General features: G+C 39.5%; 1 non-coding gene across 1 annotated transcript; it reads left to right on the top strand.

The window, feature by feature from the left end:
* Positions 1-10,866: 10,866 nt before the first annotated feature.
* LOC141662333 (small nucleolar RNA R71) lies at positions 10,867-10,973 on the top strand. Its single transcript, XR_012550454.1, has one exon. It is a non-coding gene; the product is annotated as a small nucleolar RNA R71 (small nucleolar RNA).
* The last annotated feature ends 7,905 nt before the right edge of the window (positions 10,974-18,878 follow it).

Raw genomic sequence — 18,878 nt, 5'->3', positions numbered from 1 at the left:
CCGCAAAGATCGGTACATACTATGCTTGCTTCATTATTAATGATGTCTGTTCTCATAGACATTTGTGTGGTGACAGTATAGCTAGTATGTAGGTGCTTATTATAGAATAAGTTCACTGAACATGACTTGCACAGCTGAACAACTGATGGAGTTCACTCACGTGTCAGCAGTTGTTCACATAGTGATAGTTGTACAAGTATCCTTAGACTTGAGGTCATCATAGTCATCTTGTGTACACTGAACTATGCTTTGGTTTAGTTCTTAGTCTCCAGGGACAATTATTAGGGCTCTACTGGGTATAGGAATTTGTACACGAAGATAGTGTATGATCAATATAGGATCTACCCCTTCCAGTGAAGGAAGCAAATGTTCAAGGCTGATCCACTTATGCTAGTTCAGGAATCTCTGGCCAGAGTGAATGAAATTAGAAAGGAGTTTCTAATTTGCATAGAACTACGCATAGTAAATGGTAAGCAAGTGATTGAATTAGATAGGCTTGACACGAGATCCATGCCTTGTATTTAATCGGGACATTGTAGGGTAGAAGGAGTTTATTGTACGGTAACTATTCACTGAATAGATTCTTGGTATTCTAAGCAGTGAATTCGTATTATCCGGATAGTCGCGATATGCTGAGAAGTATCCCTCACGATGTAGAATAAATGTGATTAATTAATTAATCATATTTAATAAATTAGAGAATTTATATAAATAATGATAAAATAGTTTTATTATTATTTATTTCTACTACCGGCTTAATATTGAACCTACAGGGTCACACTATAAAAAGAGAATGATTTAATGGTGGAGGAATTAATTAATAATGGCTAATAATTATTTATTTATGAAATAAATAATTAATTGGCAAATTTAATAAATGATTAAATGAGATTTAATTAATTATAAATTAATTAAGAAAAGTTCTTAATATTTTTAATTAAGGATTTAATTTTTGGAAATTAAATCAAGAGAGAGAATTATTTCTAAAGTGTTTAGAAAAAGGATTAATAATTAAAAGGTGTTTTAATTATTAATGAGAATAATAAATGGGATAATAATAATAATATCTATGGGAAAATTTCAGCTGAAAATTTTGCTTATAAATATAATATTATAGACCCTATTTTTATTGGAACCCCAAAACCCAAAAAGTTTGGAAAACCCAATTCTCTCCACCTCCTTCCTCCTCCTTAACATCGTTTTCTTGGTGGATACCGGTGGAGTGCTTCGTACTTGAGGAGCAACTGCTAAGGATCTCTGATCGTTGTCTCCGAATTATTTTAAAGGTCAGATTCGATCCCTATGTTTTTTACCACGATTTATATGCTTTTTATTTGGATTTTGTATATGTAAAAGTGTTTTGCCATGCCCCGCTGCGATTAAAAATCCAACAGTAATTAGTAGTGCCCCTCTTGAACTTCCAATGAGTCTAAGGCACATAGAGAGTAGCACCGATCAGATCCAAGTTAAAGTCCTCCGGAGTCTTATGGTTCCAAGTGTCCTGGCCCACCTTCCTCGCAGGCTGCTCAATCACTGTTCTGATAGCCTCAGCACCGTACTCGATAGTCATCCCCCTCACCACCGTAAAGCCATTCTTCTCCACTTTAGCATTGACATAAAATGCCTGCACAACACTCATGGGGACAGGAGCGGGAGCCTCACAAAAAGGTACCCAGCCCATCTCGAGAATCATCTCCAACAACTTACCATCCTTCCCGGATGGAAGAAATCCTCTCTCCTTAGAAATAGGCTTAGAGAGAAGCCTCGTATACTCCTCCCCCGCCTCAGGAGTAGAGAACCTGTGCCTCACACCACCAACAGATGATGAATCGGTGGTGCTGCTTCCAACTTGAGTTCTTGTTAGGGCGAAATCACACACTAATATCCACGCAAGTATACGCGTTCGCAAGTAATATAGAATACTTTCTAGTTCGTTCCCTCAGAGACTCAGACTAAGTTATTGTCTAATTTTACTCACTCACCAATGTATGACTACTTCTCAATGTTAAGATAATAACACTTAAAATTGTTGATTAAATATTAACTATAATTAACTACTTAATTAACCACTTAACTAACACTTCAAATTATCAATAATAAAACACTCATGAGATCACAACTTCAGTATTACTTCCTTCTATAGCCATAGTTATTACATTTAGCATGTGACATTGATGATATTAATCGAATAACACGAAACTGATAAAAGCCAACTTTCATTGTACTAATATCATTCTACCAAACATCCACAATTAAGATAGAAGTTGAATAGTCTTCAATTATGTTGAGTTCCTATATGTCTACAGAAATTGACAACACAACGATTTAAGCACAAGTTATTCCTTTTTGATTAAATAGGGCAAATAAAACTGTTAGAGTTACCCACTAATCATGCACAACGTACATGAACCTATGCTAGCATGGCAAGTTCTAAATCTCAAGATCCACCGTCGCTTCACAAGAGATTAACACCCTATCTTATATGTTCGCGACGCACATAAGACGAATACGCACAACCAATACTAGATATCATGCAATCATCACACACTAAAGTATTAAACAATTAACTAAAAAATTCCATAATAAATCCGTTGCAACCCCATGATCACGATTAGCCCATAATAAAACTTATCGCCATCATGGGTTCATATGAAATCATGATAAACAAACACAAGAAAATAACAACTAAACTAATTATATTAAAACAGAGTACGTCACAAGAGTAAATAAGTCAAAGCAAGAAAACTAGCATCCAACGTTACAACGAAACAAGAATCACAAGAATATATGCTTCCTCTTCGTTGCTGTGTGCTAAATCGGTCTTCTTCCTTATCTCCTTCGCTTCTTGCAAAACACAATCTAAAACATAATCTTCTCTTAACACTCTGTGAAAAACGTCTCAAATCCACCTATATAATAGTCCCATAAAACTCAGATTACATAGAAGTTGGAAGCCAAACAGAAGTAGAAGTCTAAAATAATATATCTTTTTCCCCGACCCTGCGCGGCCGCTCTGTATTTCTGCGCGGGCGCGCAAGGCTGCTGCGCGGCCGCTCAGCATTGCTGCGCGGGCGCGCAGGACCCTACTGGAAAATTTCCAGGTTTACTCCGTTTCTTCGCCGTAATCTGCCCGTTCTTTTCCTCGCACAATGGTGAACACATGCCAAGGCTTATTCTTGATGATTCTTTCTCCGAAATGCAACTAATACCCTGAAATGCATAAACACTAGAAAAACGCATCAAATACACAAAATACTTGATTTCAAGACACCAATTTAAGCCATTTTAAGATGTTCTAAGTGGTATAAAATGCCACTTATCACACCCCCAAGCTTAAATCGATGCTTGTCCTCAAGCGTCACAGACTCACAAACAAATAAAAATATGCATGAATGCAATCTATATGAAAATGCAACGATCCCCCTTACTACAATTAACCAACCAAATTGTCACGTCTCAACGAATGCAGTTAGACACTAAAGATCAATAAACTCTTGCAAACAGACATACAGCCAGAAACGTGGTGTGTGCAAATGCTTAACAGATATGCTTTGGAACTAGACCAATTACTATGACTAGACTATCCTCAAGGCAATCCTATGATTATACAAAGAATAAAAATTCTAGGCACAAAGTGATATACAACACTACAAGAACTCTGGAGCTTACTACGGAATCGTGCTTTTTATTTACACTCAAATACTTATTTGACCGTGCAATGAGTGAGGTCCACAAAAGACTTATACAATGGTATCCATATAACGAGCGTTAGGTTAGCGGATCCCAGACTCTAAAAGCCTTAGGTCACTAGGCACAAAGTCCCCTAAGAACTTAATAACTCGAATACCAAAGAGCCCACTCTTGATCAATTTTGCAAATTTTTTTTTTTTTAATAACTCTGAGCAAGTGCGTTTCGCTCCATCTTGCTCAACCCTAGACTATTCGCATAACATGCGAGCCGGCTACTAGCCATTTGACGCCTAACCACAACTAGCAACAAATTCCATTTTTACTCCATTTTTTTTTCTTTTTCATGCCTTTACCACTAAGAACCTATTATCAAATTCTAAGCATAATAAATAGATTATCCTCGAAAATAATCAGATCATAACAACAATCTAGTCCTTAAGCATTCTCTAAGACTTAGTGACAATACAAGTGCTTCTAGCATGCATATCAACCTACACAACTTAATATCACTTTAGTGCTATCACTACACTCGCATCAATATCACAATTCAGTCGATAAATCATTGCAAAAGGGATCATGGTATATGCATGAGCTATATGATATGACAAACAAATAAAGCTATATATATAAAAAAAACTATATGGCAAAAATTATACAACTATATGAACTAACTATCATGAATATACAGCTATATGACACACACAAAATATTCCTTAACTACCACCCCCAAACTTAAAATCTTCACTGTCCCCAGTGAAGGTAGTAGAAAGGAACACAGGGTATACCTACTCGGAGTCATCATCATCATCACCCTCAGTGGGTGGAGTATCAGGCGGCGGGTATGCAGAGTCCTCACCAAAAACTGGCCACTGGATATCAGCTCCAAGGCCTCGAAAAGCAGTCCCTAACGCAAGGGTGAGCTCCTGAGCAAACCTGCTCTGCGTCTCATACATGGCATCCATCCGTCGTGAAAGCCTCCTATACTGGGCATCACCCATCCCAGCACCCTCCCGAGCTCTCGAAGAACTAGCCTCACCACGCCCTGGCCTGACCATAGTAGCACCTCGTGCTGGACGCCCTCCTGGAAGACGATAACCCAGCCCATGCTCCTCAGGCTCACCACCGGTCCACTTCTGCATCCCATTCAGAGTGCCAGAATCTATAGGAGCTGCTGGCAACTGCAACTGCTCATGAGCCGGCCAGTTCACTCCTACTGCACGGCATAGCTTTGTAACCGTGGATGCATAAGGGATGTTCATATGCTTTGCTCCCCTCAAAAACTTCAGAATTCCTTGGTAGATAAACTCACCAAGGTCCACATAGTATTCCTCATTCAGAATTCCCCACAACAACTGTGCTCTCTCAACTGTGACCTCGTGTGCATGTGAAGAAGGCAAAATATTAGCACATATAAATGCATTCCATGCACGGGCATACCTGTTCATGGCGATCGCCGGAAAGTGACGATACTCATTATTGGCTGGACTGCGGTTCCAAACTGTGCCCGGTCGACAGAGAGTCGCACAAATCAAATCCAAGTCAAAGTCCTCAGCAGTCTTTTCATTCCAGTTCTCCTCCTCGGGCTTCCTCTCTCGCTGTCCAATCACACGGCGAATCGCCGCAGGATGATAATCAACCGTCAGCCCACGAACTATAGAAAACCCATTCTTTTCAGCCTTCGCGTTCGCGTAGAACTCGCGAACAACACTCATCGGTACTGCTTCGGGTGACTCACAAAAAGCTATCCACCCCTTCTCTGCAATCATGGGCAACAACTCACCATCCCTCCCTGATGGTAAAAACCCCCTCTCCTTCAGAATCGGCTTCCCCAACAGCCTAGTGTACTCCTCCTCCGCGGCTCTGTCAGTTAACCGAGGCCTTGCAGCAGTACCCCTTGATGAATCAGCAGTAGGAACTGTGCTGCTGCTGTCAATAGTGCGTGCTCTCTTGGGTGCCATTGATTTGTGAATAAAAGTGTGTAAGAACTGATTTTTGATGTTTATGTGAGGGTTTAAGTGTAGGAAGTTTGTGGGAGATATGTGGGATAGGTGTATGTATATATAGGGTGTGGAGTAGGTTAAATTAGATTAGGAGTGGGGTTGAGGGATAAAATCATGGGGTAATGGGAAAAGAATTCGTGGGTTTATGGGCTGTGATGGGTTTTTTTTTTTCTGAACTGTAAAAAAAAATTTCTGGACTCGACCCCTGCGCGGCCGCTCAGCATTTCTGCGCGGGCGCACAGCAAGCTGCGCGACCGCTCAGCATAGCTGCGCGGGCGCGCAGAGAGTCTCTGGAAATTTTTTTTTTTCAGCCCCTGTTTTATGATTTTTTTTGTGTTTTTGGATAGGTTATTAACTTCTAAGGGTTCTTGTAACAACAATTCATGGGTTGCCTCCCACGCAGCGCTTCTTTTTCGTCATTAGCTTGACGTTCCGTACCTTTCTCACGTAGTCAACAACATGGCACTAACCACCTCTCGGTTTGCCATGTCCCCATAGTAGTGCTTCAACCGCTGACCGTTAACCTTGAATGCTTGGTCCGAATCATTCTCAAAAATTTCCACCGCTCCATGTGGAAACACAGTTTTGACAATAAAAGGTCCAGACCACCTTGATTTCAACTTCCCAGGAAAAAGTCGGAGCCGAGAGTTGAATAACAGAACTTGTTGCCCTGGCACAAATAACTTAGGATGTAGCTTCCTATCGTGCCACCTCTTCACCTTTTCCTTATACATTTTGTTATTCTCGTACGCTTGAAGTCGAAATTCATCAAGTTCATTAAGCTGAAGCATTCTTTTCTTACCAGCTGCATCTAAATCCAGGTTCAATTTCTTCAATGCCCAGTAGGCCTTATGCTCAAGCTCCGCCGGTAGATGACATCCCTTACCGTACACCAACTGAAACGGTGACATCCCAAGTGGAGTTTCGTATGCTGTTCTGTAAGCCCAAACAGCTTCATCGAGCTTTAAAGACCAATCCTTCCTTGACGGACAAACAACCTTCTCTAGAATGCGCTTTATCTCTCTGTTAGACACTTCCGCTTGACCATTTGTTTGCGGATGATAGGCAGTAGCTACTCGATGATTCACATTATAACGCTGCATCATAGAAGTGAACTTACGGTTGCAAAAATGCGATCCTTCATCACTTATGATTACCCGAGGTGTTCCAAACCTTGTGAAAATTTGCTTATGAAGAAAATTTAGCACTGCCTTTGCATCATTTGTCGGTAAAGCTTTAACTTCGACCCATTTTGAGACATAATCGACTGCCAGCAAGATGTACTGATTATTGCAAGACGAGATAAAAGGCCCCATGAAATCGATTCCCCATACATCAAAGACCTCGACTTCAAGCATCACATTTAATGGCATCTCATCCTTCCTTGACAAATTTCCCACTCTTTGGCAACGATCGCACCTTAAAACAAACTGATGAGCATCCTTGAACAAGGTGGGCCAGAAAAAACCTGCTTGCAGAATACGAGCTGTCGTCTTCTCACCTCCATAGTGTCCACCATAAACCGTGGAATGGCAGTCTCGTAATATCCCCTCCGTCTCACAGAACGGGATACATCTCCTGATGATCTGGTCAGCTCCCTGTCTAAACAAATATGGTTCATCCCACATATACCACTTCACCTCATGCAGAAACTTCTTTTTTTGCGCGGATGTCAAATTAGGAGGCATTATATTGCTGACAAGATAGTTTACAATATCTGCAAACCATGGTTCTTCCTCCTGAATTGCAAACAACTGCTCATCCGGAAAAGATTCATTAATTAACGTCCTATCTTGTGAAGTAGAATCGGGATTCTCCAACCTAGAGAGATGGTCAGCTACTTGATTCTCGGTACCTTTTCTATCTTTGATCTCTAACTCAAATTCTTGAAGTAAAAGCACCCAACGAATGAGTCTCGGCTTCGAATCCTTCTTAGAAACCAGATAGCGAATAGCTGCATGATCAGTGAATACTGTTACTTTCGTACCAAGCAGATAAGATCAAAATTTCTCAAAGCCAAAGACTATAGCCAAAAGCTCCTTCTCAGTAGTGGTGTAGTTCAATTGGGCCCCATTTAAAGTCTTACTCGCATAGTAGACCACATGGAAGAGATTTTTCTTGCGCTGTCCCAGAACTGCACCTACCGCATAGTCACTCGCATCACACATCATCTCAAACGGTTCTGTCCAATCTGGTGCTGTAATAACTGGTGCCGTGATCAAACTCTCCTTGAGAGTCTCGAATGCTGCCAAACATTCATCATCAAATTTGAAAGGCACATCTTTCTCAAGTAAATTGCACAACGGCTTAGATATCTTTGAAAAGTCCTTGATGAATCGCCGATAAAAACCGGCATGACCGAGAAAACTACGGATTCCTTTCACCGAATTAGGTGGGGGAAGATTTTCAATGACTCCCACCTTGGCCTTGTCCACCTCCAGACCTTTGCTAGAGACCTTATGCCCAAGGATAATGCCTTCACGCACCATAAAATGACATTTCTCCCAATTAAGCACCAAATTAGTTTCCACGCATCTTTTGAGTACGGCGCGCAGATTATTCAAGCATTCATCATATGAGTGTCCAAAGACGGAGAAGTCATCCATGAACACTTCGACGTTATTTCCAATCATGTCAGAGAATATAGCCATCATACATCTCTGAAAGGTGGCCGGGGCGCCACATAACCCAAACGAAACTCTACGAAAAGCAAATGTGCCAAATGGACAAGTGAAGGTAGTCTTTTCCTGATCCTCTGATGCAATACAAATCTGATTATACCCGGAATAACCATCCAGAAGACAAAAATACTCATGTCCCGCCAATCTGTCAAGCATTTGATCAATGAATGGGAGAGGGAAGTGATCCTTCCTTGTGGCTTTGTTCAATTTTCTATAATCCATGCATACTCTCCATCCTGTAACTGTTCGAGTAGGGATGAGCTCATTCTTTTTATTTGTGACCACAGTGATACCTCCTTTCTTAGGAACACATTGTACAGGGCTCACCCACGAGCTGTCAGAAATAGGATAAATGATGCCTGCATCTAGCCATTTCAGAATTTCTTTCTTCACCACCTCCTTCATGATGGGATTCAGTCTTCTTTGTTGTTCCACAGTTGGCTTACTACCTTCCTCTAACAGAATTTTATGCATACAATATGAAGGACTTATCCCCTTGATGTCTGCTATGGTCCATCCTATAGCCGATTTGAATTCTCTCAAAATCCTTAAGAGCTTGTCTTCCTCACTACCTGAAAGGTCAGCTGAAATAATAACATGTAACGTAGATGAATCACCTAAAAAAGCATACCTCAAGTGTTCAGGTAATGGTTTGAGCTCCAAGGTAGGTGCTTCCTCTATTGATGGTTTGAGCTTCCCTTCAGCGTTCTTGAGGTCAGAAGTACCAAGAGATTCAAATGGTATATCCAGCTTTTGCTTCCAGGAGAAGCGTTCAGATATTGTAATTGCTCGTTGCTATCTTCATCATCACTGTCAAATTCCCCCACTAAGGCCTTTTCCAATACATCAGACATTAGCATGTGATCGAGTTCCGACGTAACCGCAGAATCAATCACATCCACTTTTAAGCACTCCTCATCTTCTGTAGGGAATTTCATTGCCTTGAATACGTTGAAGGTCACATCCTGATCTTGGACCTGCATAGTAAGTTCCCCTTTTTGCACATCTATCAAGGTACGGCCAGTAGCCAAGAAAGGCCTCCCCAAGATTATGGGAATCTTCTTATCTTCCTCAAAATCCAGAATAACAAAATCTGCAGGAAAGAAGAGCTTATACACCTTGACAAACACATCCTCAACTATGCCCCTTGGGTAAGTAATGGAACGGTCCGCCAATTGTAGCGACATGTATGTGGGTTTTGGATCAGGCAGATCCAGCTTTTTAAAGATCGACAAGGGCATCAGATTAATGCTTGCTCCCAAATCACAAAGGCACTTGTCAAAAGTTAGATTGCCAATGGTGCAAGGAATGGTGAAGCTTCCTGGATCTTTCAGTTTTGGTGGTAACTTTTGCTGCAGAACAGCGCTGCATTCTTCCGTGAGAGCAACGGTTTCAAGGTCATCCAGTTTCACCTTCCTTGAGAGAATAGTCTTCATAAACTTCGCATAACTAGGCATTTGTTCCAGAGCCTCAGCGAAAGGTATATTGATGTGAAGTTTCTTGAACACCTCCAGAAACTTCCCGAACTGTCTATCCAGCTTTTGTTGCTGCAATCTCTTAGGAAAAGGTGGTGGAGGATAGAGCTGTTTCTCCCCTGTATTAGCCTCAGGAAGAGTGTGTTCAATAGTAGTCTTCCTTGGTTCTGCCGCTTTCTCCTTTTGCTTAGATTCTTCATCCCTAACTTCAGCTTCGACTTCTTTTGCCTTTTCAGCATCAGCTACTTTTCCAGACCTTAAGGTAATAGCCTTGACTTGCTCTTTGGCTTCCTTCCTGCCTGGTACTTCCGTGTCACTGGGAAGAGTGCCAGGTTGATGATTGAGCACTGCATTGGCTAATTGACCGATTTGATTTTCCAAGGTCTTGATAGAAACCGCCTGACTCTTGCACAACAACTTAAGTTCTTCAAAATCAGCACTAGTAGGTGCAGCTGCACTTCCCTGTTGAGGATATGATTGCCTTGTAGCATACTGCTGTGGTTGCTGGAATCCAGGTGGGTTAAACTATTTACTTACTCCTTGCTGATATGGTGGCTGAATAGCATTCTGATTATTCCCCCAGCTGAAATTTGGATGATTTCTGTTGTTAGGATGATAGGTCGCTGGCACAGGCTGCTGTTGTCGCTGATAATTATTCACATACTGAACAGATTCATTGACAAGAGAACACTGATCCGTAGCATGAGAACCTGCACAAAGCTCACAAACCATAGCTATTTGATTAACTCCATACGTAACCAGAGAATCAACCTTCATTGATAGCGCTTGGAGCTGGGCTGCAATAGCGGTGGCTGCATCAACTTCCAGAATACCTGCTACCTTGCCTGACGTCATCCTCTGAGTTGGGTTTTGATGCTCATTTACAGCCATCGTCTCGATAAGATTATACGCCTCAGTATAGCTTTTAGCCCATAAGGCGCCTCCAGCTGCTGCATCGAGCATGGGCCGAGATTGGGCCCCAAACCATTATAAAAACCAGTGATTACCATCCAATCCGGCATTCCATGATGTGGACATTTTCTCAACATTTCCTTGTAGCGTTCCCAAGCCTCGCACATAGATTCTGTAGGTTGCTGTGCAAATTGAGTAAGAGCACTCCTCATAGCAGCAGTCTTTGCCATTGGATAAAACTTCACCAGAAACTTTTGCGCAAGATCTTGCCACGTAGTGATTAACCCAGCTGGTTCAGAATGTAACCAGTCTTTAGCCTTATCCCTCAGTGAGAATGGGAAAAGCCTCAACTTGATAGCCTCATCAGTCACGCCATTATACTTAAAAGTGCTGCAGATCTCGACAAAATTCCTTATGTGCATGTTGGGGTCTTCAGTTGCCGCTCCTCCAAAAGAAACAGAATTCTGCACCATCTGAATAGTGCCCGGCTTGATTTCAAAGGTGTTAGCTTGAATAGCCGGATGAAGGATGCTTGACTGAATGTCATCAATTTTAGGCCGAGAAAAATCCATAAGAGCTGGATCACCTTGAACAATACGATCTCCCATGTTTACTGGTTCTTTCTGCTCAGTTCCTGAATCCGAATCCTCAAAATCTAACTTCTCCGGTGTATCAAGAACTTCGTCTTTCTCCTCAGCTGTATCTAAGGTCCTCTTGCGAGCACGAGAACGAGTTTGCACAAACGTTTGCTAAAGTACCTGAAACACAACCGAAAAGAGTAATTAACTACTATGTCCTAATCACTGAGTCCTAATGACCAATGATGGTAAGTACATAAACTAAACAAATACGCCGAGTCCCCGGCAGCGGCGCCAAAAACTTGTTAGGGCGAAATCACGCACTAATATCCACGCAAGTATACGCGTTCGCAAGTAATATAGAATACTTTCTAGTTCGTTCCCTCAGAGACTCAGACTAAGTTATTGTCTAATTTTACTCACTCACCAATGTATGACTACTTCTCAATGTTAAGATAATAACACTTAAAATTGTTGATTAAATATTAACTATAATTAACTACTTAATTAACCACTTAACTAACACTTCAAATTATCAATAATAAAACACTCATGAGATCACAACTTTATTATTACTTCCTTCTATAGCCATAGTTATTACCTTTAGCATGTGACAGTGATGATATTAATCGAATAACACGAAACTGATAAAAGCCAACTTTCATTGTACTAATACCATTCTACCAAACATCCACAATTAAGATAGAAGTTGAATAGTCATCAATTATGTTGAGTTCCTATATGTCTACAGAAATTGACAACACAACGATTTAAGCACAAGTTATTCCTTTTTGATTACATAGGGCAAATAAAACTGTTAGAGTTACCCACTAATCATGCACAACGTACATGAACCTATGCTAGCATGGCAAGTTCTAAATCTCAAGATCCACCGTCGCTTCACAAGAGATTAACACCCTATCTTATATGTTCGCGACGCACATAAGACGAATACGCACAACCAATACTAGATATCATGCAATCATCACACACTAAAGTATTAAACAATTAACTAAAAAATTCCATAATAAATCTGTTGCAACCCCATGATCACGATTAGCCCATAATAGAACTTATCGCCATCATGGGTTCATATGAAATCATGATAAACAAACACAAGAAAATAACAACTAAACTAATTATATTAAAACAGAGTACGTCACAAGAGTAAATAAGTCAAAGCAAGAAAACTAGCATCCAACGTTACAACGAAACAAGAATCACAAGAATATATGCTTCCTCTTCGTTGTTGTGTGCTAAATCGGTCTTCTTCCTTATCTCCTTCGCTTCTTGAAAAACACAATCTAAAACATAATCTCCTCTTAACACTCTGTGAAAAACGTCTCAAATCTACCTATATAATAGTCCCATAAAACTCAGATTACATAGAAGTTGGAAGCCAAACAGAAGTAGAAGTCTAAAATAATATATCTTTTTCCCCGACCCTGCGCGGCCGCTCTGCATTTCTGCGCGGGCGCGCAAGGCTGTTGCGCGGCCGCTCAGCATTGCTGCGCGGGCGCGAAGGACCCTACTGGAAAATTTCCAGGTTTACTCCGTTTCTTCGCCGTAATCTGCCCGTTCTTTTCCTCTCGCAATGGTGAACACACGCCAAGGCTTATTCTTGATGATTCCTTCTCCGAAATGCAACTAATACCCTGAAATGCATAAACACTAGAAAAACGCATCAAATACACAAAATACTTGATTTCAAGACACCAATTTAAGCCATTTTAAGACGTTCTAAGTGGTATAAAATGCCACTTATCAGTTCTCTATCTTGTGGGTGCCATCGGATTGAAAAAGAGTGAATAAAAGCTTAAGTGTTTAGAGAGAATCTGTATTTGAGAGTTTGTGAATTGGCGGAGAAGTTGTGTCAAAGTGTATGTATTTATAGGTGGAGGGGTGTGAATTTGATAAGGAATAGAAGTGGGATTGATTATTGGAATCGCGGCAATAATGGAATTGATTAGGAGAGGGAATTATAGGGTGTGGAAGAGTAAAAATCGGGTTAGAATTGATTTTGGAATTAAAATCCTGATTTTACCTTATAAACTGCCACCTTAAAAGAATTTTCTGCACAGGGACCGGCGCTGTCGCGTGCTAAGACAGCACGGGCGCGCTCTACTTCTGGAAAACCAGTGCGGGCGCGCGCTAGGACAGCGCGGGCGCGCTCAGCTACTGGAAAAACGGCGCGGCCGAACACTAGAACAGCGTGGGCGCGCCCAGCTTCTTTACTTGGCCCTGAGTTTTTTTCTTTTTGTGATTTTTTCCTTTCTTCTTGCTTCCTCTACCTACTAATGTACAACATACTTGGGTTGCCTCCCAAGAAGTGCTTCTTTTACGTCGCTAGCTCGACGTAGAATCTCGAGATCAAGTGGACAATAAAACAGCACTAACAACGTCACAGTTTATCGTATCACCATAATAATGCTTCAACCATTGACCATTTACCTTGAATGCTTGTCCCGGATCATTCTCAAAAATTTCCACCGCTCCATGTGAAAACACAATTTTGACAATAAAAGGACCTAACCATCTTGACTTTAACTTTCCATGTTAGATATATTTGAGATGTCATGTCTAATCTGTTGTGTTTAGTTTCAGAACTTAATATCAGAACTTACTGGAAATCAGAACTTACTGAAGACAGAACTTATATCAGAACTTAAGGCCGTTAGAATTTATATCAGGACTTAAGCGCGGATACTTGAGATAAGGAAAGCAGCTGATTTACAGGAAATGATCGTGACTAAAACAATATAAGATATGCATGAAGAGTTAGAAGACTAGAAGACTTGTAGAAGATAATATCTGATTGATATATTTTAGGAGACAGAATTATATTACATATCAATTAAAAAATATCTTGTAACTGTGTACTATATAAATATAACTTAGGGTTTACACTATATGTGTTATCATTCACGAGAAAGATTATACATTGTAACCTAGCAGCTCTTAGTGATATTTTTTCATCACTGAGAGAGAACATCAATTCATATTGTAATAGAGTTTATTTTATTGAATATACTTGATTACTGTTACATACTTGTGTTGATAAATCGATTTGATTGTATAAACACTATATTCAACCCCCTTCTATAGTGTTGTGTGACCTAACAAGTGGTATCAGAGCTTCTCTGTTGATATACAAACAGTGAGATCCAGTTTACAATCACGTCTAAAGAAACACAAACCCCAACTAAGCCCACCAAAACTCAAGATACTCAAAACAATCAAACCCACAGTTGATATGAAACCATTAGGGTTCCCATACTAAGAGCATCTGAGTATCCTATATGGAAGGTAAAGATGGCTATATTTCTAGAAGCCACATATCCATAATACCTTGATAGAATTAATGATGGACCATATAAGCCTACCAAGCTTTCTATTGCAGTTGCTGATCAACCATCAAAGATGATACCAAAAGATAAAGGTGATTACACAGCTGAAGACATCTAATCTACTGCCAAGGATGCAAGGGTTAGGCATCTGCTGCATAGTGCAATTGACAATGTCATGTCAAACAGGGTAATTGGATGCAAGACTGCAAAGGAGATATGGGATGCTTTGGACACAAGATGCCAGGGAACTGAGGCAATCAAGAAGAACAGGAAGACTATACTCACACAAGAGTATGAGCACTTTGACTCAAAAGCTGATGAGTCATTAACTGATTTATATGACAGGTTTGCCAAACTCTTGAATGATCTGTCACTGGTGGACAAGGAATATGATCTTGAAGATTCAAATCTAAAATTCCTTTTAGCTCTTCCTGAAAATTGGGATTTGAAGTCTACTATCATAAGAGATAATTATGACCTTACTGAAACTACTCTTGATGAAATTTATGGTATGCTCAAGGCTCATGAACTTGAGATGGATCGAAGGAGCAAAAGGTAGGGAAGAAAGTCAAAGATAGTTGCTCTTAAAGCTGAGGAGGAATCACCTAAAGTGAGTGTCTCAAAGAGAGGCAAAGGAAAGGCTCTCATCATACAGTCTGATTCAGAGTCATCATAGTCTGATGAATCTGAATCTGAATCTGAAAATTTATCTGAAATGGATGTTGATGCAGAGATGATGCAATTGTGTGCTCTTATGGTGAAAGGTATCATAAAGATAGCCTACAAGAAATTCAGAAAGGGAAAGAAGTTTTCCAAGAAAGGTGGAAGTTCTGAAAAGAAAGGGTTCAGAAAGTCTGATGGCAAAGGAGAAAAGTATGACAGAGGAGACAACTCAAATGTCAAGTGCTACAATCGTGGTGAAAGAGGCCACATCTCTCCTGACTATAAGAAAGGAAAAAGTGATAAAGGCCAGAAACTTATCACCGAGAAGAAAAACTGGGCAGACACTTCAGATTCTGAAGATGAGGTGAACTATGCCTTGATGGCAAATGCTGATAGCAGTACTAATGCTGCTGAATTGAAGGTACCTCAATCAACTTTTTCTTTTCATACTGATGATATTTCTGAGCTAAGATTATATCTTAAAACCATGTTCATTAGTTTTAGAGATCAGACTTTAACATATGAAAGATTAACATCTGAAAGTCTTGCTCTAAGAAATAGAAATGACTATTTAGAAAAAGAGTTAGTTATGTTCCATCAAACTCAGAAAGAAAGATATAAGTGCTAAAATTAAATAAATCTCTTAAATATGATCTGGAAAAGGAAAAGGAGATAATCAAAACTTGGACTAACTCTGGAAGAACAACTCAGAAAATCTTAGAAAATGGAAATTGGAAAAAAGGTCTAGGTTACCTAGATGATAAGGAAGAAAAGGAAACTATAACATCTAAACCAAACTTTACCAAGAAAGCTGAAAAGCTTAAAGTCAGCCTTGTTAAATTTGTAGCAAAAACTGATGTGTCAAAGTCTGAAATGATAAATGATTCTAAAATAGAAGTTAAATAAAAGTCAACTTCTGACAAATTGAAACAGGACAAACCAGCTTCAGTAAACATATGTTTAATGACAAAGAAGTAACTTAAGCATAAGCTAAAAGAGATTAGAAATGTGAACAAGGTAAAGGAAGCTAGGAAAAATAGGAATGGAAAGGAAGGTGTGAATAAAAGCAATAATTATATGCCTGTTCCTAATGCTCCTAGAAAGAAATGCTATAACTGTGGAAACTCTAACCATCTTGCTTCTTTTTGCAGGAAAAATAAAGATATAAACTATTTACCTCCTAGATCAGGAGTTAAGAGTCAGTCTGTTAGGTTTAAACCACAAAATTCTTGTTTTCATTGTGGTAGTTTATGGCATTCTATTTATACTTGTAAGGAATATTATAGTTTGTACTATGATTATTATCAAATAAAACCTTCTTTGAAGAAAGTTAATGTAATTCCTTCTAGTGTAAATTCTGATGCAAAGTCGGATATAAAGTCTGATAAGAAGCATGTTAGCATAAACTCTGAAATTATATCCGCTACAAATGCCAACAAACTTAAAAAGGCCAAAGTATCCAAGAAATTCTGGGTCCTTAAAACTAACCAATAGTTGTCTTTATGATTGCAGGGCAACAGGAAAAACATCCTAGTTCTGGACAGTGGATGTTCAAGATATATGACTGGAAATAAAGCCCTGCTACCAGACTTTGTGGAGAAAGCTGGCCTAGGAGTTTCTTATGGAGATGGCAATATGGGAAAAACTCTGGGATATGGCAATATCAATCTTGGGAATGTCATCATTGAATCAGTAGCTCTTGTCTCAGGACTTAAACACAATCTGCTAAGAGTGAGTCAAATCTGTGACAGAGGTTATCATATGGATTTCTTTGAAGAACACTGTGAAGTTGTAAGTCATTCTACAGGAAAAGTGGTTCTGAAAGGTTATTGACATGGTAACATATATAAAGCCATACTTTCAACAAACTCGGATGGTTCTGCAATCGGTCTGTTAAGTGGAGCATCAATTGAAGAAAGCTGGAATTGGAACAAGATACTCTCTCATTTAAATTTCAACAACATAAATGAGCTAGTAAATAAAGATCTTGTGAGAGGACTGCTAAAATCAGTATTTGCTCTTGATGGCCTTTGTGATTCATGTCAAAAGGCAAAATAAAAAAAAATCTTCATTCAAAAGCAAAACTGAATCCTCGATTCTTGAGCCTTATCACTTACTGCATGTTGATCTATTTGGTCCAGTCAATGTCATGTCTATTGCAAAAAAGAAATATATTATGGTCATAGTGGATGAGTTCACAAGATACACTTGGGTGTATTTCTTGTACAAGAAGATTGAAACTGCATCTACTCTAACTGATCATATCAGATAGTTGGATAAGTTGGTCAAAGATTCTGTTAAAATAATAAGAAGTGATAATAGCACTGAGTTGAAGAATTCAATCATGGAAGAGTTCAGCAAAGAGCATGGAATAAAGCAGGAATTTTCTGCACCTGGAAATCCACAATAAAATGGAGTTGTAGAAAGAAAGAACATGACTCTCATTGAAGCTGCACGAACTATGCTTGATGAAGCAAATCTACCAACCTACTTTTGGGCTGAAGCTGTGCAGACTGCTTGTTTTACACAGAATGCTACACTCATAAACAAGCATGGAAAAACACCATATGAGATGGTGAAGAAAAAGAAGCCAAATCTGAAATACTTTCATGTATTTGGATGCAAGTGTTTTGTTCTTAAGACTCATCCTGAACAACTGTCAAAATTTGATCTAAAAGCTGATGAAGGAATTTTTTTTGGATATCCACTTTCCACAAAAGCCTTCAGAGTCTATAATTTAAGAACAAGGGTTGTCATGAAATCTATCAATGTATCTTTTGATGATAAAAATATTACTGGTCTTGAAGATTTCAATGATCATGATCAGCTGAGATTTGAAAATGAAGATTTATATTCTGATTCTGTAAAGTCTGATGACCTAAATCCTGATCCTGTAAGTTCTGACGGGTTAAATTCTGATGTCATTGAAACTGTGGTAACTGCTCCAAAATAAAATGCACCTGTTCAGGGGGAGAAAGCTGATGATCATACCACATCTCAAGCATCTCAAAAAGCGTCAGAACCTGTCACTGGTTCTTCAAGTTCTGATTCATCAAGTTGTGATGAGCCAAATTCTGATAATTCTGGAAACTCTGATTCTTCAATTCCTGAAGGATCCGACTCAAATTCTGAAATTTCAGAGAGCATTACTTCAAGGGGAGCATCAGAAAATGCTGATGGAGACAGCATGCATCATGGGAGAGGATCCAGTTCTAGAGATCAACTTCCATCTGCAAGGAAGTGGACCAAATCACACACACCTGACTTAATAATTGGAGATCCTGAAGCAGGTGTCAGAACTAGAATAACAACATCAAATGAATGTCTCTATCATTTCTTTCTATCTCACACTGAACCAAAGAAAGTGGAAGAAGCTCTTCAAGATGCTGATTGGGTGCAAGTAATGCAGGAAGAGTTAAATGAATTTGAAAGAAATAAAGTCTAGACCCTAGTACCAAGACCGAAGAACAGATCAATTATTGGCACAAAATGGGTGTTCAGAAACGAAACTGACAGTGATGGCATAATTACA

This window comes from Apium graveolens, chromosome 5 (assembly GCF_009905375.1).
Source record: "Apium graveolens cultivar Ventura chromosome 5, ASM990537v1, whole genome shotgun sequence".
In the NCBI taxonomy this organism is placed as follows: Eukaryota; Viridiplantae; Streptophyta; class Magnoliopsida; order Apiales; family Apiaceae; genus Apium; species Apium graveolens.
The sequence above is the reverse complement of the archived record's forward strand: the minus strand, read 5'-3'. Positions and strand labels throughout refer to the sequence as shown.